We start from the raw sequence: 25,223 nt of genomic DNA, 5'->3' as shown, positions 1-25,223 counted from the left end.
GACCCTTTTGACATGAGGGGGACTTAAGAAATGAGTACAACAGAGAGGAAAGAGAAGATGGGGCTGAATCCCCTTAGTTTTATCTCGGGATATCTTGTGTTGTAGTCTTAGGATTTGTATGTGTTTAATTCCTACACATATGGCTTAATGTGCTCTGGAATCTATTTTTTTTCCTTTATTGTATACTTCTGAATTTTTTCTTACTCTTATTTTGTGTTCATTTAGTAGTTATACAATTAGTATTTTCCTGAAAAAGTAATTCTCTTTGTTTTCTCTTCTTCCAACTGCCTCTCTGTTAGTGTTTTTGTTTCTCTTGCGCAGTACTTGCTAGGATAATCCCTACCCTAAATCACCTGGATTTCACATCCAATTGGACCCTTTTACTTTGAGAGAAACTTTCGTCCTCACATCTTTTTATTCCTTTGTACTGAAGGGCTGAATATTGGGTTTGTGGCTGTTCAGCCAGGCTGCAATGCTGAGGAGGGAGAAAGGTCAACTTTTGGACACGGCTTTGCATTCTAAAGGTGTGCTGTCCAGTAGCCTCCCTGCATGACTGCCGCTGAGCTCACGTCTTCAGGTTCTCTTACAAGCTGAGGGATGGTCTCAAGACTATTAAATGGCAGGCATTTCATCATCGGCTCTTGGTGGCAGAATGCAGAGCTGTCCTTTTCTGGTTTACTCGTTTTTTTTTGCGAAAGTACAAAATGTCGAGCATATTTCAAGTATGTTGCTAGCTGTCACTAGTATCAAACAGATTTACAATGTGCTTCACAACAGGGTGAGTGACGTGACAAAAATGAGAGCAAAAGGGCAGTTTACATAGGAACCAGGGTGCTCAAAGTTGACTTACTGATAGGAGGAACAAGCCAAAATTCTTGATTATAGTAGTATTGCTGTATTTCCATGTTAAGTGCAAGCTACCAACAGAATATGATCATTCATTTTTTAAGGCCAGGTGAACCAATCTGATTACCAGGTCAAGCATGCCCTACACAAGCAGTCTGGCTACCACCAAAAATTTATATACCCTTGAAGTCCTTAAATTGCTTATAAAAACAATAAAAGCTAGTTACACTTTTGAGGCATTACCTTATAGAAATGGTCCGATTTTGAGGTCTCAAGGTGAGAAAACCTACTTGTAGGTCCCAAAGCCTGAAGCAAGGAAAATCATCATGAAAAGACCCACTGTTTTAACTCTACAAGTGGTTTTCTCATTAGGTACTGGATTTAACTTGTTAAAAACCATTTTATTGAAGTCTGATGCACAAAAAGCTGTACATATTTGATGTATACAATTTGGTGTGTTCAGAGATAAGCATATACCCTTAAAACCATCACCACAATCAGTGCCATAAATACCTATATCACCTCCAAAAGTTTCCTTTTACCCTCTTTATTATTTTTTGTGATAAGAACACTTAAGATCTAGCCTCTTAGTAAAATTTGAAGTATACAATATAGTGTTAACTACAGGCATTATGCTATACAGTAGATCTGTAGGACTTATTCATCCTGTATGACGAAACTTTGTAACATTTGACCAGTACTTCATTTCCCCCTCCCTTATCCCCTCATAGCAACCATTCTACTCTCTACTTGTGTAATAACAGTCTTAAAACTTTCCTCTATCTGTGGCTCGCATGCCATTGCTAAATACTTGGTATGTATTGCTTAAGCAGCCCTGCCCTGTGGGGGTAACTGAAAGATTGACTGGATGTGGGTATTCAATTAGATGTGCTTTAAAAATTGGTGTGCAAAGATAATGTACTTTGATTTTCCATTAGATTAACGTAGAGGTTTTATATGATAATTGGGTTAGTGTACTATTGTATTGATCAACTGATTTTTCCTGAGATACATCAGGATTATTGAAAGTGGAATTTATATTTTAGGCTCACTTCTGTTTTTCACTTAGGGAAGATATTTCTGAGACTGACCCATGGAGATGTGAGGCTTGATAAACTAAGCTTTTCACTGAAGCTATCAACAAAAAGTTTGATCACGTTTTAGTAGTAATTTATTCATTTGGGTTTTAAAAGAGTTTACATATGTCTGAGTGCCATTGGGGCAAATCTGCTGAAAATCATGGAGCAAACAAAGGCATTTGATTAGGTTGTGGTGTTTCTGAAGAAAAACCTTTACACTGCTAGATTAAGCATTTATTAAGTATTTGCTATTTTACACTCTGCCTTGGGAGAGGGCGTACACAGTGGAATGTGACAAAGTCTTTAGGACTGAAGCCTCTGGAGGCTGTTCTGCATCAAATTTTTACATTTTGGTCACGTGTTATACTTAACATTTTGTCAACTCATTCCTACTTTGTTTCTAAGAGATGATATATTTTGAGACTCCACTTATAATTACATTTCAGATCTCCTCAGTTGGCATATAGCAGAACATTTTCCAGATTTTCAGATATCATTCTTGAAGATGGCTTTTTTTGGTTCAACTCCAAATTCTAAGTGGAATCTCCACATTTTTAACACTTATATGACCAATGACTATTTTAAAAGCCCTGCCCTTGCTTGTCAGTATTATCTTTACCCTTTCGTGCCAGTCTGCAATTTCTGTTTTGTCTTCATTTCCCTCCTATTTTAGCTAAAAGTACGTAAGCATTTTTAGAAGTGCATCCATTTGTTAATTGCTTACAAATAGATTCCCATGAACGAAAAAAGAAAACCAGAAGGAAGCAGTGAGCTCCGATTTCATGTGGGCCCATGGCCAGATTTGCTTTAAGCCTGTGGGCACACCTGCAAAAGTCTATCTGCATGGTGGATTGAATTTTATTTTCATTTTTTAAAAGTCTCTAATATTACTTTACTGTGGAAGAATGCTTACTGTCATGCAGAAGGCTTCCAGAACGCTTTAGCTTCTAAAAGTTCTTTGAACCTTTAAATGGGTGCACTTGTTTCTCCATCCCTCCCACCTGCCCACCCTATCTATGCCCATTCACTCTGCCTTTTCTTTCTTCCTCTCTCTCTCCCTTTCCCCTCAATCTCTCTGAAGAAGTAGCTTAAAAACAGCCAACTCTGAAATTTTGGTTTAGCCATGAAAGAGAAGAAGTTGTATCCATTCACTCTGACAGGTCAACTACTTGTAGAAGAAAAAAAGAGTCCTCTAAACGGTTAGTAATTCTGATAAGGGGAACTTTTTTTAAATATCAAAAGCTGTGAAGGGGCAGAAGACTGAGATAAGCAGACTTAAAACTTATAGAATGCCAGCAGTTGGCAACAATTTAGAAATAAGGGGGAAGAGTGTTTTAAAGGATAGTCCAAGTTAGTTTTAGATACCAGCTCCCAATGGTTTAACACAACCAAGGTTTATTTCTCGGTCACGCTCAGTATTCAGTGTGACTGGGGGGAGGACTCTACTTATTGTGGTCACTCAGGGACCCAGGGTGACAGAGCTCCATCTCAATGTTACCTTTCCAAACCCTGGAGCAGTAAAAATGCTACAGTGACTCATGCTCCCTCTCTTAAAAGCCCCAGCCCAGAAGTAGCACACATCATCTCTGCTCGTGATTCATTGGCCAAACTAAGTGACAGCACTGTACCTTAACTTCAGAGGGGACAGGGAAGTGTGGTGCTATCAAAGTACTCAATCTTAACTTCAGAGGGGACAGGGAAGTGTGCTGGAAAGTAGTAGAACTGGAATATCTGTGAATAGGGCCAACATCTGCTATATGTGGTATGCTGAAATATTGCCTGCTGGAGTAGAAGACATGAGAAGGTTTTAAAGCCAGGTCTAAACTCATGAGACAATTGTAAAGGTTAATAATAAAAAGCATGTAAGTGGCACAACTGTATACTTAGCCCTGTATTACGCATTAGCTATGCAGGGGAGTTTAAGCCCAGAATGCTTGGAGGAAACTGCGTACTCCTAGCAATAATGGTGGCTGACTATGGCAAGGATCTCCGTTTTGTTTATCCAACACTGCTAGGGGAACAGGGCTGGGAAGAGACGAATTTGAAAAACTCGTGTAGGTTATGTGGGATGTCCCCTATGTTGACAGACTTTGATCCACGTTTACAGCACATTACATATATAACAGTTTTAATTATTTAGAAATGTGAGTACCTGTGTTTCACTGTAATTTAAAAAATACTCTAGTGTTCTGCATATGAAAATAAGAATGCCAAACTTGTATGTACCTCTGTGCATTTTTTTCCCCATAGGGTTTGAAAAGAATTCCAACTACAATAGCACACATAGTTATTCAATAAATATTTTAGTGACTAGATTACAAAAGAGACTGGTAATGCTCTAATCTAAAAGGATGTTGCATCTCAGGGGTAATTCAATCAGTAGCTATAGAAATATTCAAAGCTATAGGAGATATTAACCATCAAAAGGTTGATATTAGGAGGATAAAACTTCTAAACCAATGAAGGACATCCATGGATGTATATTCATTTTTCCTTTATACTCAAGCTGGACAATGAGTAGTTTATTCAGTTTCTTCTGTGTATTTGCTCTTACCTACCCTTTCAAACCTCTTGAGCACTATGCTTTAATAAATTCTAGAAACTTACCCTTTGCATAATGACATTTCTACTAAATAATGCAATCAGGTCCCAAATACCCAATTTATAATCTCTTGAATTAATTGTGACTGTGCTCAACGTATCTTGGGAATGGAGTAGAATAAAATATTTTCTCTAATTTATCTAACTTTTCTTCATTTTATATATTTATTTATGTATTTTTCTATCTATTTATCGATTGATTGATTGACAAGGTTTTGCTCTGTCATCCAGGCTGGAACTCCAGGGTTCAAGTGATCCTCCTGCCTCAGCCTCCTGAGTAGTTAGGACCACAGGCATGGGACACCACGCCCAGTTAATTTTTTTTTTTTTTTAATTTTTTGCAGAGACAGAATCTCTCTGTGTTACTTAGGCTAGTCTCAAACTCCTGGCCTCAAGAGATCCTCCTGCCTTGGCCTCCCAAAGTGCTAGGATCGCAGGTGTGAGCCATTGCACCAAGCCCTCTTCATTTTTAAACAAACCAATATGTTTCACTTTGTAGTTCTATCCTGAACTATGGTAAAACACTCCTAGAAACCTTTTATCTAGTTTTTCCTAATTAGCTTTATGTGGTCTGTCCCCATTACCTGAAACGAAGGCTTTCTTTGAGTCAATGAGAAGAGAGAAAACTATTTGGTATTCAATCTAAATTAGCCATTATTTAATTTATTTGGGTAGATACAACTTATTTTGTGTAAACAGTGATAAGACCTTGAGTTGTTAAGGTTTGTCTCATGTTCACCTAAGTGGCTATCAATTACTTTCCCATTTGAAAGTATCACTTTGTACAAACGTTCTAATCTCCGTTCATCTCTTGCTACTTTATCAGGGAGAACTGGTTATTTCAACTCTGACATAGGTCCTAGCACTTCTCTCTCTAAAGGGGGTGGGGTGCAGAGGGTAAGAGTATACTTACAGCTTCAAACATACAGTGATACTTTGCAAGGGAAATATTTAGTGACAGCCCAGTCTGGGACCCTGTGAAATACCCTGAGCAGGAACCTTTCAGTTGAGCATCTATCTTCCTAATTAGCTAGACAGGACAACTTGAGCATGCCTCTCGTTTTCCTATCTTCGTAGGACAACATATGTGATACTCACTAACTTGAAAGACTGGTCCAGCATATCTGTCAGTTGAAATCCTATCGTTCTTTCAGGGCCATTCATGTGCCACTTCTATACAAAGGCCAATATCATTCTCTTGTACCAAAGTGATCTCTTCTGTAAACTCCACGATACTCGTGCTATCCCTGGCTGGTATTTGGTGTTGAGTATTTACAGTTCATCAAATGCACAGACAACCATGTACAACTCTTTCCCTCTATTAATCAGACATTCTAAACATAGCTCACATTTTTGAGCCTTTATATGTTATGGTTGTTAGGTTAGGCATGTCACAAAGATTAACTCATTTAATCATTATAGGATTAGACCATAATATCATTTTATTATTTTATAATTTTTACTTATTCTATTAATATACTAATACTAATGTCATATTTATAATGCATATTATTTTTATTGCATTGCTATTATTTCACAGATGACAAAACAGTCGTAAAGAGGTTAAGTTATTCAAGATGTATAGTAGTGTGCAGGCCAGATTTTGAATTCAGACCACCCAACTCTTTAACCTTAAGCCCTGTTTTAGGCTTAATCCTTATGTTCCTTATCCAAAGATTATGGCATACAGTAGATTTTCAATAAATGTTTATATTAGTGCTAGAACTTTAATGTATAATGAGGTAGTGGATAGAAAATCTGTAGCTTAAGATTGAAATATGCACACATTCTGTTAAAGTAAGTAAATACATTATAGATATCTCTAAGTATGTTTGATTTTTTTTTTTTTTTCCCTTTATGGTTTATGCCTCTTTCATTTGCTTAGGAAATCCTTTCTCAGAGATGATCGACTATAAATTGAAAGTTGAATTCTGAATTGCCAGAATTCAAATTAGTTATTTTACTTATAATAATGGCTTGTGGGTATATTCTTAGGCAGCGATTTTTATTTTTTTTAAACTCTTTATTTTGAAATAATTATAGATTCACAGGAAATTTAAAAAAAATCACAAGGAAGGGGGTTCTGTCTACCATTTCCCCAATTTTCTTTCATTGGTTGAGCCTTAAATAGTTGTAGTACAATATCAAAACCCGGAAATTGGCAGCTGTATAAGGTATGGACATAGCTCTGTCGTTTTATCACCTGTGTAGATTCATGTGCTCACCAGCACCCACCACAGTCTCCCTCATGCTCCCCCTTTACAGTCATCTGTACCCTGCATCCCCCACTGTCCCCTTTTTCTTGTAATCAGTAATCTTTCATTAATTTAAATATGTTGTGGAAATGGAATTATGTAGTATATGATCTTTTGAGACTGGCTTTTTTTTGGCTTGGCTTTTTTTTTTTTTTTTTCTTTTCGCCTGGCATAGTGCTGTTGAGATAAATTTAAGTTGTTACATGTATCGATAATTCATTCTTTTTTTTTTCTTTTTTATTGTAAGAATACTTAACATGAAATTTACCCCCTGAATACATTTTTAAGTGTACAATACAGTAGTGTTAACTGCAGGCACAATATTGTATAGAAGATCTGTAGAACTTATCTTGCATAATCAAAACTTTATACCCATTGAATAGCAACTCCCCATTTCCCCCTTCCCCCAGCCCCTGACAGCCACCATTCTACTCTCTGTTTCTATGTGTTTGAGTACTTTAGGTCCCTCTTGTAAGTGGAATCTTATAGTATTTGTCCTCCTGTGAATGGCTGCTTTCACTTAGCATAATGTCCACAAGGTTCATCCATTTTGTTGCATATGGCAGGATTTCTTTCTTTTTAAAGGCTGAATGAGATTCCATTGTATATATTAAATATATGCCTCATTTTCTTTATCCATTCATTTGTCAATGGACATTGCGTGAAAGGGTAACTTGGGAGTGGGAGAAAATATTCGCAAACCACATGTCTGGTAAGGGGTTATACCCAAAATATGTAAGGAACTCCTACAACTCAATAGCAAAATACCCAAATAACCTGCTTTTAAAATGGGCAAAGGACTTGAATAGATATTTCTCCAAAGAAGACATACAGATGGCTAACAAGTATATGAAAAGATACTCAATATCAAAACCACAGTGAGATGTCATCTCACACCTATTAGAATGGCTATCCAGAAAAACTATTAAATAAGTGTTGTTGAGGATGTGAAGAGATTGGAATCCTGTATGCTGTTGGTGGGATGTAAGATAGTACAGCCCCCATGGAAAATAGTATGGAGTTTGCTCAAAAATTAGAAATACCACATAATGCAGCAAATCATACTTCCTGGGTATCTATGTAAAAGAATTTAAGTCAGGATCTTTCTACTCCCATGTTCATTGCAGCATTTTTCATAATAGCCAAGGTATAGAAACAACCAAATTCTTTCTTTTTATTGCTAAAAAGTATTCCATGGTATGGATGTACTATAGTTCATTTACCCATTCACCTATTATAGGACATTTTTGTTCTGGCTTTTGGTTATTACAAATAAAGCTGCTACAAATAATCATGTATAGGTTTTGGGTGGACAAATGACAGTGTTTTCATTTCTCTGGAATACATGGCCAGGTTGTGATCTCTGGGCCACATATTAAGCGCATCTTTAGTGTTTTGTTTTGTTTTGCTTTGTTTTTTAAACACAACTGTTTTTTAGGGTAGCTGTACCATTTTACATTCCCATCAGCAATGTGTATTAGATCCAGTGTCTCTATAATACATCCTCACTAGCATTTGCTATGGTCATTATTTTATTTTCTAGCAGGTCTAATAGCTGTGTAGTGACATCTCATTGTGACTTTAATTTACTTTTCCTGATGGCTAGTGATGGCTAGTTGAACATTTTTTCATGTGCTCATTTGCCTTTTGAAAAATCTTTCTTCATGTCTTTCACCTGTTGTCAATTGGACTTCGTTTTTTACTATTGAGTTTTGAGAGTTCTTTATATAGTCTAGACATGAGTCCTTTGTCAGATACACAATTTGTAAATATGTTCTCTCCCTCTGTTGCTTGTCTTTTCATCCTCATTTTTATTTAAGTTAGAGAAGAATCCTCTTGCCAGGGCAATAGTTGTGGGATTCAAAAAAATGTTGAATGGTGCCATGTGTGCACGCCCTCTATTCTGTCAGAAATTAATGGAAAAGCTATGGCAGAGGAAAGAGTGCCATCTACTGAAGCTTGGGCATCCGTTCTTCATCACAATGACTCTAACCGGGGAGGGGCAAGGAACGTGCTCCTTTAGGACATAGCTGCAGAGGGCCCATCCACCATTCATATAGAGAGCATTACTATTGCTACTAGGAGAAAACCGCAGCTGATCCCTGCCAGGATGGGGGATTATTGTCATCTTGGCACACTGTCTCTTGAAACATCGGCAATGAAGAAAATAAATAAAAGACTTGACATTGGTACCCAGCTGATTTCAGACATCTTGCCTGCCTCAGCTTTGTTCCTTCCAAGTAATTAAATCCCTCTGTCTAATTAAAGCAATACTTTGCTATTAGCTCTAGGTATATTTATAACACATGCCTTGAAATGACATTTGCAATGAAGACTGTTCTACCCTTTGTTTTTGAACAGGTTATTTTATAGATTTTAGCTTTTATTAAATCTGTGAAACACTGATTTCATAGAGGTTATTTTTTTCTACATATACCATACTATAATGAAAATTCTTTTTTTGGAAGAAGTATGTGAGGATTTATTGTTATCCTTTATAGCTATATTACCTTGCTTTCCTGTACCTTTTTAATGTTGCAGAGACTCTGAATATGCTTAAAATTACAAAATTTAAGTTGAAATTGGTTCAGAATGTTATTTTGAATTGCCATGGAGTTGAAAATCCTGGTTTTTTAAATGTGAGGTGTAAGTGGCAGCGTTAACATTTCTAGCATAAAGACGGTCATTTCTTGGAAAAAATAAAATATTAAAAATTTTGAGTTTAGTTTTATAGAACTACTTATAATTTAGTAAGTGAACAACTAGAAGTAGTAATCTCCATAGATGGACAGTTTGGGTGAGTTTAGATAATTGGGCAGAAGATTTTTGAGATGCCCTCATAAATGGAGAGGAAGCCAATAGCATGTTATATGTTTGATAAATCAGTTTTGTGCTAGTTACCCTTCCCCCCCCAAAGTATTATAGAGAATATGATAAGAAAAAGTTTAAGAATATTTAGAGATGAAGTCATTGCTTTTCTCTTTACTCTTCTTTTTTCATGAGTCTGTTTACTAAGACACAATGTAACTTTGCTTTCACATTTGGCTGCTACTACTGTGGCAAGTGTTTCCAGCAAAAATGTTTGGATTCCTATTAGACTATTTGGAATACCCAGGAATCTAAAGGAAATAGACATATGTTATTTGGATATAGATAGAAGATAAATCTGATTTATGATTTTTTCCCACATGTTAGAAGAACAAGCCTGAGTGAGAAAACAAACCTGTTAGAAATATTAAGCTCTGAAAGAAAACTTTAAAAATCTATGGTAAATATTTTTCTCCAACTCTGTATTTTTGGATTCTTAAAAAAAAAAAAAAATCCTCTTTCAAATTTTTGATAAATCTAACTGAACTTTTTTATAACACTGAAATTTTATGATAAATCCATGCTTTATTTTCTAGCTTCTCCCCTGCCCCAAAACCCTCACTTTAGGAAGATCAGTTTTTACCCCCCAACATTTTCTATGAATTTTTTCAAAAGTAGAGCAAAATTAAAAGAATTGTACAGGAACACCCAGATACCAATACCTAGATTCTATTAAACCATCTTATGTTTTGATGCATTTCAGAGTAAATTGCAAATATTTAGCATGTAAAACATTAACAGTTCAACATTGTGTACTGTTTTAAATTGCTTTTAAATTTTCATAACAAAATGTACAAATCTATTGTATACATTAGCTATGATATGACAAAAGTGTATACGTTTGCAACCCCAACTGTCATCAAGTTAAAGAACATTACCATCACTCCAGAAAATTTCTTCATGCCCTTTTGCAATTGGTGTACTCACCTCCCAGAGACAAGTCTGTTTTTTCTAGAATTTCATATAAAAGGAATCATACAACACATACTGTTTTATGCCTGGCTTCTTTGACACAGCTTAATGTTTTTGAGATCCATCCATATCATCCTGTGTGTCAATAGTATCCTTAATTTTTATTCTTAAATGTTATTTCCTTGCATGAATATATTATAGTTTGTTCATACATTTTCCTAATGATGGACATCTGAAATTCCAGGCTCCTAATCTCAGGAAATGACTTTTTAAGATTGTGCAGTAGCATTTCATTTAAAACCATACTGCCCTATTATTTTTATATAGTTAACTGCAATTTTGAAAACTGTTTGATATTTGTATGTAAATTTTATAATCTGTATCTTTGTGTCTATGCCTAAACTTGGTTTTCTTGAGCAAAATTTTTGGACTCTAATTATTAACTTCTCTTTTGAAGACTAAAGGAAGTCCCTCGCTACCTCTCTTAGGAAGATTATCTTAGAAAATGCCACTGCAGAGTGTATGTATGATGTTTATAAACTTGGACCTAAATTCCCATTATATTTTTAGAAAGAAATGTAAAGTTAGTGTTCTGTGGAACAGGTTCTGTCAGGGTAGTTGGTAGGCAAGTAGGATTAACAGTATTTTTGATAAAAGTATCTTATATGCCATGAGGAGGATGTATAAATGCATAAACATAAAGGGAGGGAGAACAACATGAAAATAACTCTTTTCAAGAGTTTTGTTGTTTTTCTGCTGATTGTTCTCCTGCAATATCATAGTCATTTAATCAGCATTCTGAAGTGGCCAAATAACAACTACACATAAACATATAACTAATTATATTCAGAACTTATCAGTGGCTTTACTTTTTGACTGTCTGGTACTTGAGGTTAGGGAAAGTTGAACTTATATAAAAACAATGTGTTAAAAATATTGTAATGACTAAAACCTTGCCAGTATGCATTTTCAGGCTACTAAGATCATCTGTTTACTTGGGAGACTGCCTTTGGACACTGTTCTTTAAGAGTTCGACTGTGCATTATGTGCATAGGGAATGAATGAATGAAGAACAATATCCTGACACCCTTCTGATCAGATGTGGGTGAAGAAGGAATAAATTTTGTTATTTAAAATCATGTTTCTTGAGTATAACAGGAAAAATGCAGATGTGTTCTATAGAGTATTGCAGTCGTAGAATATATAATAAGTATGGCTAAGTATCTGCTTCACTAACACTGCATGTTATTTGGAAAAGCTTGGAGGAGATAATCACCAGTAAATATCCATATACAGTTCCGGAAGGCTGTGCATCCCATTGCCTAAACTTGCTTCAAAAAGACCTCATGAGGTTGGATATCTTCCAAAGCTTTTACAGAAGAACAAAAGAGATGATCAAACTTGTAGCTACTCAAAGAAAAGCGAGAAGAAAAGAATAAAATAATGACTTTGAAATCCTACAGAAAGCTTCAAATGGAAAGATGATGTCCTTTGAAAATCTGTGAATAAGAGCAACAATAAAGTTAGCTTTCCACGAATTAGACATTTCTCCGCTGCCTATGCCTTGGTTTACATTTTTACATATCATGTCCCTGCAAAGTGATTTGCTTTTCCGTGTTTGTGTGAGCTGTTTTACTACTTCTACCGTTCGCTTGCGTTCTTGACTCCAGCTGGAAGCACACTCATGAATTCAGTCATTTTTCAAAACCATGTTCAGGCATCACTTCCATGATCAAGTCACAGTGATTACTCTTTCCATTTCTTCAGAATTATTTTTCAATAGATTGATTAGTTTCTTTACCTCTTCTATATTATTTCCTTGCCTTCCAGATACTTTTATTCTCACTAATTACTGATCTTCCCTAGTAGCAGTGTTGCAGTTTTAGTGACCATTGTTGTTATGGTCAGTGGTAGTAGCAGTTGCAGCAATCATTAACCTGTACAGTGCCACGGAGGGCCCAACATGGCTTATAAGCTTTTTACACAAAATATTAAATCTCACCACATCTCTATAATGTCAGTACTATTTTTATGTATAATAATGTGTTTCATTGCCTGAACTGTAGTGATTTTGAATAATATATTTTAGATTAAGCTAGTATGTTATTAAAATTTCTCTCTGAAACGAGCATATTAATTTACCCAATGTTTCTTCTAAAGTTACATTTTAAAGTTACAAACACTTTAAACTCTTTCCTGGTCATGTCAAGAAATATTTAACAAATACATCAAAAAATTCTTGATGTGTATTTAGCAGCGTATATTGTGGAATATTTCTAAACTTGAGAATGAAGTCCTAGAGTCTAGGGTACATATGCTCCTAGTCTCTCTGTACCTGAAATAAGGAATTCTGCCATTGTTTACAATTCATGCTTTGAAACAAGAGCTTAAATTCTTGACCATATGATTGTATAGATGATATAGACCAAACTTCATCTAATATTCTCTATCTTTTACATCTTCTTTATCCATCTTAGTCTGCGTATATATATTTTGTTTTGGTAAGAATTTAAATGTGTTACAGTAAGTTCCTGATATTGTAGGTTTAATCAACACTTTCATATATTTGCAAGTGTACGTCTTTTAGCATATATTTATAATTTTTATTTTTAGCGATAGGAAAGATCATATTAATTTTTTTGAATGTAGCAGAATGTGATGGGAAGTGTCCTATTCATCAATGTTCATATTTACATTAATATTTTAATGCTAGGTTTTCTTAGGGAAATTAACTTTTTTATTTTGGATATAAAAATGATGATCACATTTTACAATGTTCCTTCAGTGAAAGGAGGTTTATTTAGTTTCTACTACGGATAGAATAAAGTTGCAGTCTCCAACCCCTGGGCTGTGGACCGGCTGCAGAGCTCCGCTCCCCTCCACCCCCACCCTGTAGAAAAATTGTCCTCCATGAAACTTAAAAAGGGGGGGTGGTGTGCACAGGAGGAGGTGCTGCCCTCCCCATTGCTCACATCACCAACTGAGCTCCACCTCCCCGTGTCTATCCCCCAATCCCCTGTCCCGTGGAAAAATTGTCTTCCATGAAACTGATCCCTGGTGCCAAAAAGGTTGGGGGCCACTGGAATAAAGGATAAATGGGCATTTATAGTAGCTGGAGAACTTTTTTTAAATGGAAAAAAATTATATGTATTTATGGAGTACAGCATGATGTTTTAATATTTGTATACATTGTGAAATGGACAAATCAAGCTAATTAACATGTACATAACCTCACATAGTAATTTTTTTGTGGTGAGAACCCTTAAAATCTACTTTTTAATAATTTTCAAGTATAGCATACATTTTTAAGTATAGTCACCATGATGTGCAATAGATTATCTTGAACTTATTTATCCTAACTGAAATTTTGTATCCTTTGATCAACATCTCCTTTGTCCTACCCCCATCATCACCACCGTTCTACTCTTCTTCCTTGAATTCAACTTTTTAGATTCCACACATAAGTGTTATCATGTGGTATTTTGTTTTTCTGTGCCTGACTTAATGTGGGCTCATCCATGTTGTTGCAAATGACAGGATTTTCTTCTAAAGGCTGAATAGTATTCCACTGTGCATTCTATTTCATTCCATATATCCATATATACACACCACATTTTCTTTATGCATTCACCCATTGATGGAAACTTAGGCTGATTCTATAACTTGACTATTGTCAATAATGCTGTATTGGACATGGGCATGCAGATATCTCCTAATTTCAATCCCTTTGGTACACACCCAGCAGTGGGATTGCTGGGTCATAAGGTAGCTCTATTTTGAATGTTTTGTGGAAACTCCATACTGTTTAGCTAGAGGAATTTTTTAATAAAGCGTATTTTATAATTATGAACTTTAAACATACAGAAAAGTAGACAAAAGGACATATCTCTGTATACTCAATATTCTACAAAAATAGTCAATTCCTTAACCTTGCTTGTTTCTTCAATATGAAACCCATACCCTCAACATCCCTGGCTTATTTGGAACCAAATCTCAGATGTCACATTTTCATAAATAAATATTTCTGTATGCATCTTTAAAAGATGAGAATTCTTCTAAAAATATCACCATATCATCAAACCTAAAATCAATTAACAATTTAATATCATCAATTGGTAGGTCAAATCTCACTGATCGTCTTCACTGCTTTTTTTAAATATTCAGTTTTCTTGAATCAGGATTCAGACAAGGCCTACAGGTCGCATTTGATTCATGTCTCTTAAGTCTCTCTCACATGAGCCTCCCACACCCTCCTTTTTCGTCTTGCAGTTTATCTGTTGAAGGCACAAGGTCATTTGTCCTCTGGTCTCCAGAGTCTGTATTTGATGATTGCATTCTATGGTGTTATTTAACACGTATTTCGGCTCTCTATATTTATTTGAATGGATATTTAGATCTAGAAGTGTAATCGAATGTGTTTTGGAGGGAATATTTCATAGCTGCTTTGTGTACTTCCATCAGGAATCACATAATGTAGTTATTTCTCTCTTTGGTATCAGTGGATGTAGATGATCATTGCCCAAATCCCTTGTTTCATTAGGGGTTGGCAAAATGGTAATGCTCATTCCATTATTATTTCTTCATTTACTAACTAGAGTAGCTTTAAGGAGAAATTTTCGTCAACTGTTTGCCTACCCTGAGGGACAGATATAGAGGAAAGGAAAATTTAATACTCAGTCCTTTCCGTTTTATGCTGATTGATTCCCTAGATGAGTTGATTCCCTGGACTCCTCAGAGGTGACAATTGAGCATCTTTTAAAAAATGAACACATGGATATAACATGTTTGGTGAGTTTATCAATTATTCCCTTTGCTCCAGTTTCCCAATCCTTGAGCCTCTTCAAGTTGGCAGGATCTCAACAGTATTTGATGGTGACTTTGCTTTCTGCTATGAAATACTCCAGGCTCATCTTGTAATTTTCTACCCCAGACCAGGATCAGCTATTTCTCCATGGAGCTCAGGTTTATTTCAGTGAAAAATGGTATTTTGAGAACCATGATTTGGGTGCAAGGAGGGATTGTTGTTACTAGATTTGTTGCTGTGCCTAAGTCTTTTCATTGGATACAGCTTAAAAATAGTACATTTGTATCTCTTGGGTTATTGATATTTGCACTCAAAATTTAGGATTATATGGTTTTACTCAACTTGATTTTATATTTGCATTTCTTTAATTTAGCTTGGTTCCTAAGGAATTACCTTGGTTAGTTTGGAAATAGTATCTGTTCTTCCTTAAGAGAGGTAAAACACCAATTAACAAATTTGGAAGCTACATGTGTTGAGAAGGAACTTCAAATTCTCTCTCAGTGAAGGGGAGACATATGGGCAGTGCTCCACAAGTCACATCACTATGGGGAGGTATAAAAGACAAATCCTGGGATACCATATAGAGGCCTGGCTCCGTCAACTTGATTTCCTTGTCTTGTAAAATGGGGGTAATATTAAATAATAATCTATCTCCCAAGCTTTTTATGGAAGATAATATAGGTGAAAATGCTTTGTAAATTATTAATGTATCATAATAGAAATCATCTCCCCATCTTATTAAATAATCAGATAGTCTCTGAACCACTGGACTTTTGATTAGCTTTTTTCTCAAGATTTGTTTACTCTTGTAAGGCATATTTTTCTTTTTAAGTTGCTAGGATAGCCTTCCTAATTATCTTCTTTAATGAATCTTCTTCTCTATAGTTAGATGTATATGTTTATAAGCTTCTCTTGAGGCAAATACTCTTTGGCTTAAATATTTGTTTGGCTTAAATGTTAATTAAATATTTTATTTTAATTAATTTATAATGTTATAAAATAGGTATAGAAAAAAGGATCAAAGTAGAGGGGATTTTTTTTTTTTTTCCTTCAAAGCCTATTCTTTATTTTTGATGATGCCTTATTTCTCTTATCCGGTGTCATGGTGTACTGTAGACCCTTGAGTTGTACCTCTCGGTATGTATGTAACTACCCTTTCCTTTGGTAGGACCTAACTTCAGAGTACTGACTTTGTAACATGGCAACAGATGGCAAGTATAGGTCAGGTTATCCAGCCGGATAGAAGTATTTTGTGTGTGGCTGTTCATCATCCTTATTTGGCTCAAAGGCCTTTTCTTTCTTAGCTAAGACTCTAAAGTTCAGATGTTTTTTTTTTTTTTTCCATTCCTCTCTCTCTACAATTATACTTTTCAAATCCTAAAAGAACAGGATCCTTTTCTATCTTGGTGCCATATATGCAATGTTTATATACTCAAAATCTAATAGAAAGGTGGCGAGCATGTCCTTCCTAACTCTAATGGTACCTCCTTGGCCCTGCCTTCAAGAGCACTGTTTTTATTAACTTTTTGCCATCTTGTGCTCTTATGGTCCTGAATTTAGTCTTTTCTCTGGTTTTATTGCCTTAGATTATTCCAGCCTAGATTTCTTGTGCTTGGGTTTCTTTCTAACTTTTCTTCTCATGTGTCAATGATAATTTTCTAAAACTCATACTTTACTGTTTCACAACTATATTCTATCCCTTCCAGGAATTTGCAGTTGGCAGTGACCTTCTCTCTGCAGCCTGGGCTTTGAAAACCCCTGTACAATATCTTTGTATATAGATTTGCTATGCTTATTTGCATTTTACAACAGTTATGTTTGTTCCTATAAGGAGTTAAAAATTGCTATTATCCTTAAGTATTTCTAGTATGAAATTAAAGAACTATATTCCAAAATTTTGGGAAATAAGGGAAACACAATCTCATTATTCTTTCATACTCTGTTATTATTTTCCCCATTTTGCCCTATCCCCATTAATTTTTGTACAGTTGTTCTAGAGTACATTTTTGTCTTCTGTTTTTACCCTCATGCTCCAATAAACTAAGAGGATACTAGCAGAATTTTGCATGCCCTTTCATAGGATTTATAATTAACACTGCAAGATAAATTTTAATGGTTTATTGTGTGCTCTCATGGTAAAATGTACTAATAGTTTTTAAAGATAGCTACATTAGTCAGTGTTTTATGAAGTCTTCAATTATTGCACTCCTGTCCTATTGTTAACAGTTCATTATATTTCCTTCTAGATTTTATATACCTCCGGATTTAATTTACCTCTAGATTTAATATAATGATTAGTTTGAAGAATGCATGTTTAATGGTTTCTGTATTATTAGACATGTACTAAATTCTATTAATATTTTCACTATCATAAATACTTATGCTGAAAATTTTTGTGTACATAGATTTTTTTTGTATTTTAGCTTCTTTAGATTAGAATCCCAGAAGTAAAATAACTAGGTTAAAGTAATAATATTTTTATTACTCCTGATTTACATTTCTGGATTGCCTTCTATGAGTGTTGTAACCATAAATTGGTTACAGCTTTCTCTTTGTATAATCTCTCCTCCCCTCCACTCCCATGCGCGGTTGCTCATTTCTTTGTTGGGGGTTTAATATGTCCTTCAAGCTTCAGAACAGTTAAAGTCTCTGCTTTGGAAGGTGCTTTGGTTTGGCTTCTGGAAAGGACGCCGCACCTTGTGCTGCAGTGGGGCATAGAGGAGAGATGATGGATAGATGTGGGGTAACGGAAGAGCCTGGCAGGGGAGGTGAGGGCTGCGAGGGTGGCAAAGTAAAACTGAAATGCATTTCCCAGTTTCTTTTGGCGTTATCCCTGATAAGAAACTGTCCCTAAGATGTAAAAGTTCCAGTGTCCTCTGTTAAGGAATAATAAACCTGTGACTAGGTTTTAAAAACAATAAAGTTAGACCCTTAGCAATCAAACCGTGCATTTCTTATGGAAGAATTGAAACAGCAACAAGAAATGTTCTCTAGGTTTATGAAGAACAGATTGTGACTTGTATACTTGACTGAAGATGTAACCCGGTTTCATAGTCAGGAACCTACTGAATATTAGGCCAGTATGAAAGTAGTAGTTTATAATTCCGCAGAGAATCAGTAAAGAACCGGCATTGACTAGCAACCCTACAAGTTTATTAAAGTGATTTCGTAGATACCGTCTGCTCCTTCATGTTGTAGTCATTAGGTCCTGCAGTGTTTGAATGAGGGAGTGCGGCTGTGTGCAGATAAAGAATGAGAGAACTGTAATCTAGCACTGTGATATGGTGAATGATTTTCACGTGTTGAGTAGTACTGCTCTCTGTATGTTTAAGCTGCCTTTAGCTAAGTGTAATTTTGTTATTTAGAGTAAACTGGACTTTGGAATGATACTGGTTTCAGCCATTCAAGACTATGGTAAGAACATTTTATAGATTACCAATTAAAAAAGATACCTGGGATGTAAGGTTGAACCATTTCATTATTGTATAGGCTATGTCTTCAGAAACTATGCCAAGATTTTTTGGAAGCTTTGAAATGACTATGCATTTATTGTACCTCGTGTTTAGTATATATATTTTTTAATGCTTTATCATACGATATTCAGCCTATAATTTGATGAAAATGACACATAGTTCATAACAGCTTGTTTTGTAGAATTTCAGACCCCTTTGCAGCTTGACAGAATCATCCTTTAATTCTAGGACTTACTTGGCTCCTCTTTATTAGGCCTTTGGTTTCTTCCCGGGCCAGGTGTCCAGCCCTGACTTGGGGGCTCATTAGCTTTATGTCCTGGGTAAGTGTCTTTTAAGTCTACTGAAGCTGGTTTTATAATCAGTAAATTCTAAATCTCAGTAAATCCCAGCCTGCTGGCACTGACAACTTGGTGCCCACACTACCCTGGGAACTGCAGCTGGAGTGGGCAGGGGGCAGCCAAGGACCAAGCTGTGTAGGGCCCAGAAGTTGGGGAAACAGCAGTTAGCAAATCCTTTTCTTTTTGGGGTAAAGGTTGGAGGAGAGCATTCCAAATACAGTCTTATGGTTCAAGTCTGATTCATATAAGCATTTATTGTGGAAGGTGGGGGAGAACACAAAGATCAGGATTTCTGGAATAAAATTTTTAGGAAAGCATGATTTTAATGAAAAAGAAAATAACTATTGCTATAGTTATTAATAGCTTTTGTTCAGGTGCTGAATCTGTACCAGGCACTGTAGTAAATACTGTTGTTATCTATACAGTTGACCCTGTGTATTCATGGGTTCTGCATCTGCACATTCAACCAATTGTGGATAGAAAATACTTGGGGGAAAAAATGGATGGCTGCCTCTGTATTTAATATGCACAGACTTTTTTGTCGTTAGTCTCTGAACAACATACTATAACAACTATTTACATGGAATTTATATTAGGTATTATAAGCTAGAAATGATTTCAAGTATATGGAAAGATGTGTATAGGTTATATGAAAATATGACACCGTTTTATATCAGGGACTTGGGCATCTGTGGATTTTAGTATCTGTCAGGCAATCTCCTGCAGATACTGAGGGATGACTATGTAATCAAATTAATTCTGTCGATGATTTTTGAAAGATACGTACTGTTGTTGTTTTTATTTATCAGATGAGAAAATTGATACTGGAGGATTTGTTGTTATGTATCGCCCCAGTGGTGGATATGAGATGGGGGCACAAGTTGTCTGAATCCAGGGCCTTCAGTTTAATTCAACCTGAGCTCTGTGTCTTCTTCCTGTCCTTCCCGATGTATTCCTCACCCCGTCTCTTCACACCCATGTCCAGAAAGGGTGGTGACCCCTCAGGAAGCATCAGCAGGTTCCCTTGCTCTGGCGCCCGGTGCTGCTCAGCATGGGAGGTGTCCCGATAGAGGACACACAGGGCAAAGGGGAAGGGTGGGTGGGGTAGTCATTGTCCTCCCTCCCTCCCTCCCTGCCGGCTCTGCTGCCATCTCTTTACCCAGGGCCACATCTCCTGTCAGGAATCCCTCGCTCGCATTCTGGTAACTGCTCCCTTTCCTTGTCCCTTCAGGCCAGGGGCAGAGGAAGTGGTAAATTTTTGCTGTGACTAGACCTGGCATATTGCATCGTCCCTTTCTGGTTTTCATAAACTTTGCCCACACTTTGTATAAATAGCCCCTTTATTAAATTGTCTTTAATAACCCAGTTGGAGTAGGCCATCTCTTCTTGCCAGGACCCTGACTGTGCTACTGGGTCACCTTTTTTGATAAAATGAGCCACACCAAGACAGGTGTTTGAATTTTTGTCAGTTAGTGAATGTTCATTAAGCATCTACAAAGCATGAGGCACTGTGGTAGGGTAGCTAATGAAGCAAGAGCCATGGGCCTTGCTTGTGTGTGTGTGTGTGGGGGATTTGTGTGTGTGTGTGTGTGTGTAGATACAGCTATCTAGGAAGAAAGTGTATTTAAATGACAATACAGGCAGCACGGGCTCAGTGCAGCATGAATTCAGAGACCAGGGAGCTCTCTGTGGCCATGGGAAGGAAGGAGGAGCAGGCATTTGGTTGCAGCTTTTAAGAACTGATACGATTCAGTCCAAATAGAGGACTATTCAAAATATGTTTTAAGGATAAAGAGTAAAAGAGTCTAGCTGGGGCTAAGGGTTCACGTGAGGGACTAGTGTGGATAGGTGAGTTATATATTTATTTACATTGAAAAGCACTTGGTCTTTTTGCCAAAAAATAAGATAAAACTTTTTATGCAAGTTAGTGTTATATTTATAGTTCATGGTTATTGTAAATAAAAACTGGATCAAAGTAGTTAAAATGCCTATACTAGCCCTTTTTTGGAGAGGAAGTCGAGTCTCTTTGTGCGTCTGTTTACTCCGTACGTCAGGCCTGCAGTTGTGTTTGAACACACCATGGTTGTAATTCATGCTCTTGGTTTTAACAACACTTCCATATATAATTATCACTACTTTGTAATTACAGCAATAAAATCCATTCTTTGGGAACTATTCCAGTGTTTAGAATACTGAAAATAAGTGTGCTTAGTACCAGTTGTCACAATGATTTTTCCAATGTTTGAATTTCTAAGAAATCAGCTTCCATTGTACTTCAAAACAAAACTGATGTCTAATAAAATTCTCCTTTTAGGGATGGCAGTTCTTTGTAGAACCTGAAAAAGAAAACTTTAAATCAAAAAGAATATTCACAAAAGGACTTCTGTTCTTCTATTTAGAAATACTGAGAAGCAAGGAGGGAATCATAAAAGTACCTCAGGAAAAAAATAGCCTGGAGGCTTAAGGATATACTTTGCCTTATTTAGAAATTAAGTTGGTTTAAACATAAACCTAACAGTGAATGAGGCTTTAGGAGGGAACTTGTATGTATGGGACTGGCATCGGCCCATTTCATCCTCCGAACCTCTCTGTTGTGTATATAGAAAGCCATATGTGATTCCACCTGAGCTTGTTTCTATTCGAGTATCTACTGGTACGTGGTTTTCTGCAGCAGAGTCCACTTGGGCCCTGGCGTAATGGCCCAGACCGAAGCCATTGGACCAAACCTGGAGGGGAGCAGTGGCACTAGAATATCAGAGCAGGCAACATGGTGCTCAGGTTTGGTTTTCTCTGAGGCCATCGCATAAATTGGAAGTTGGTCAGTGTGTTTCTTTTTATTAGCTGTGTACATAGGAATTTAATGATGTATACTTTTCCGAGTGATTTAAATGGACATCATCACAGAGAACATTGCCAGTTCAGCACCAAGATTATATAGAAAACTCTTTGGTGTTGGTGTCATGATACTAGGAACATTTCTGACTCCTCCCCATTGTGGCATAAGGACATGTATATGAGGCTGTTGCTATCAAAACATGCATCCTTTTATTAGGAGACTGAGAAATATATTCTACCTGGTGTAACAAAAAGGTCATCCCAGTATTCTTCTATAGAAGATATGATTACATCCTACCTGCCCATAGATGTCCAGCAATTCCTTGTAATGACTGCCCCAGCCCTGTCCTGGACTTTATCGCTCTTCTCCAAACGCTTGCTGGACATTTTTGCTTGACTATCTCACCACCACCTCAGATACAGCATGTCTAAAATAGAACTGGTTATCTTTCTGTGAATTTGACTCCCTAGATAACTTGAAGTTGCAAAGGATACTGCTAATTGCCTACTTATTCAGGTTAGGAATTGCAAATTCTTTTTTTTTTTTTTTTTTTTTTTATCACAAGGACAATTTTAATCCTGCATTTTCCTGCAGTAACATCCATTGCCAGTTATCTATGGATTGAAACTGCATTCTAAGAACTGTGAACATTAAGAAACGTTACATGAAGTCACATGTTTTGATACAGGCATCTCCCAGCACCAATGAAATACATACATTAACATACACCAAATGGTCTTGATGGATAAATGTGTTTCACCAGATAATCCTATTTAGAATTCACAGTTAATGCAGAATTTTTAAATTTTGTATCTTTATTACACATTTTTCCAAGACTTTATTTAAAAAACATTCTTCAAGATTGTAATTTGCATGGCAATAAACAATGGTTTCATACATTCTAAGTTTCTTAAAGGTGTCTATAGCAATTTAAAATACCGCAAGTCGTCTTTTCAATTTGCAGCACCTGACAAAGATTAAATTTATTTAATGCATCCACTAAAGTTGTCAGTTAATCTCTTGTGAGAAACATATGTTTCAATTGTTACTTTCCAGACCATACAGTGATCATGGGTTTATATTATTTTTAATTGGTTAGCAGAATTTTACTCACATTACTTATAGCTAGAACAAGAACTCCCAGCCCCTCTGAATGGCCTTCCACTCAGAATAATGATAATGACTATCTAAAATGGATTTGGGTCCGTCCCCATTTAACATTACCAAACATGTTTCCATGTTTCCATTACCAAACATATTCTTAGAAAATATGAATTTTAAACATATACATAATATTCTATCACGTGATGCACCATCACCTCTTTAACCATTTCCCAATTGTTCATTTATATCATTTGCAGTTTTGATATTAAAAATAACATTGTGATGAACACCTTCATTCATTAAGTTTTAAGCAAGATTGACTATTTCTTTAGGATAACGTCAAAGAAGTGGCTTACTGGGTCATACAGTGCACATGATTTTAAGGCTTTTAATATACTTTACCAAAGACTCTCCAGAACAGCTTGAACAACTCCTCGCAAGAGTATGTTGTTATGCCCACAAAGTGGACCTGGTAACAAGGAAGCAACTTCAACCATAAATCTGTTAGATTCTCACCCAGCTCAAAACTATCACACCAAAGAAGCAAGGAGACATATTACTGGTGAGGAAGCCAAATTTTAAAAAAATCGCTTAGCTTTAATCAGTAAAATAATCAACAGAAATGCTTCCCACAAAAACTCTACAGAGTTTTCCAAAAATAAAAAGTTAAAAAGAGAGAAGGATAAAAGTCAGTACCAAATGACCAAAATTTTTTATTTGACTAAATTCTATCTCATGCATAAGCATGACAGTCTCCCCTGTTTATTAGACTTTGGCAATAAAAAAACAAGCAGCCTTGTACAGAACAGTGAAAACGCCAAGGATGAGGGTGCTCTACAGTTTTACTGTAGGATAAATATATATATATATTTAAAAGGCCTCTCCCCCTTTGGCCGTATCAACTTTCAGTTCAGGTCATTAAATACAAACAAATTTTCAAAATCACTTCTTTACTTCTCCAAGATCTTCAATGCTGTCATCATCTACCTCTGGCCACTTTTCCTGAATGACATCAATTATGTCATCTGTAAAGTCTCCCTGAATGATAATTTCATCCTCCCCTGTTACTGAGGCACCACAGGAGAATTTCTGAGCAAAAAATCTTTGTGCTTCTTTAAGATCAATTTCGAAAGTTGCAAGGCCACATACTCTCGTCACGTATTTCTTCTTTGCTCTGGGGATTTTGGCTATGGTAACCTTCTGTGGGACAGTCTTCTTTTTTTGTTTTATTTGACCCCTTCCACCTCTCTTTTGTTTTTTCTTCTCCTCCTCTTCCCCTGCTGTTCCTTGACCCTCACTAATTCCAGTTTCTTGTTTGGGTGAATTTTCTACAGTAAGTTTTGCAAACTCTTTTGGAAAATTCTTCTCTAACCATTGTCTACATTTAGCAACATCAGGCATATATTCACAGTACTCTGTTGGTAAGGAATGCACTCCACAATAAAGGACTCGAAGTGGGTAATCGGCATCTGACTTGGCACTGTTCCTTGGGTCGCCTTTGGAATCAGCCCCACTGGATTCAGAAATGTCAGCAGCCATTTCATAAACCCAGGCGGTCGCACAAGTCCCGCCGCCTCCGCTCCCGCCGCTATCCCCAGCTGAAGCGACACATGCAACTCCTCTTCCCCGGCCAGGGCCGCCTGAGAGCGCCTCTCAGGAATTGCAAATTCTTTTGGACATATTCCCCAGCAAAAGTTTATATATAAAATGCTTCACATAAAACTCAAGGTTGGTGACTAGTCCCCCCAAAGTTAATCTAAATATACAACATTAAAAAAAATAAAGCCTGACCGAGGGGAAGATGTGGAAGGCCTTTCAGTGTTGAATGTCTGGATGTTGGCGGACTACCACCCTTAGTAGTCTTCCCGATCTCCTGCCACCTGTGAGAATTCTCTACTTCAGTAACAGTGATGGACTTGTTTGTCCTCTGCAGGGTACTTGTCCCTTTCTCCATTCCTTTGGTCACACATCCCATCCCACCTAGAATGCCTTGATAGTTCTCCTTGCCCAGTGACCTTTGCCCACTCTTCAAACCCAGCCAAGTTACACCTCCTCTAAAGTAGAAATTATGTCTTTTGGATGCTTATTTTTCAAATGTCTTATGTTT

At 36.5% G+C, this 25,223-nt stretch overlaps 1 protein-coding gene and 1 pseudogene across 4 annotated transcripts in view; one reads left to right on the top strand and one right to left on the bottom strand.

The window, feature by feature from the left end:
• Positions 1-25,223, top strand: part of PARD3B (par-3 family cell polarity regulator beta) — a 957,311-nt gene that overhangs the window by 66,475 nt on the left and 865,613 nt on the right. The gene's annotated exons all lie outside the window — the stretch shown is intronic.
• LOC138383293 (density-regulated protein pseudogene) lies at positions 23,788-24,760 on the bottom strand (annotated as a pseudogene).

The sequence above is a fragment of the Eulemur rufifrons genome, chromosome 1, assembly GCF_041146395.1.
Source record: "Eulemur rufifrons isolate Redbay chromosome 1, OSU_ERuf_1, whole genome shotgun sequence".
NCBI classification, from domain to species: Eukaryota; Metazoa; Chordata; class Mammalia; order Primates; family Lemuridae; genus Eulemur; species Eulemur rufifrons.
This window is presented reverse-complemented; position numbering and strand designations above follow the sequence as displayed.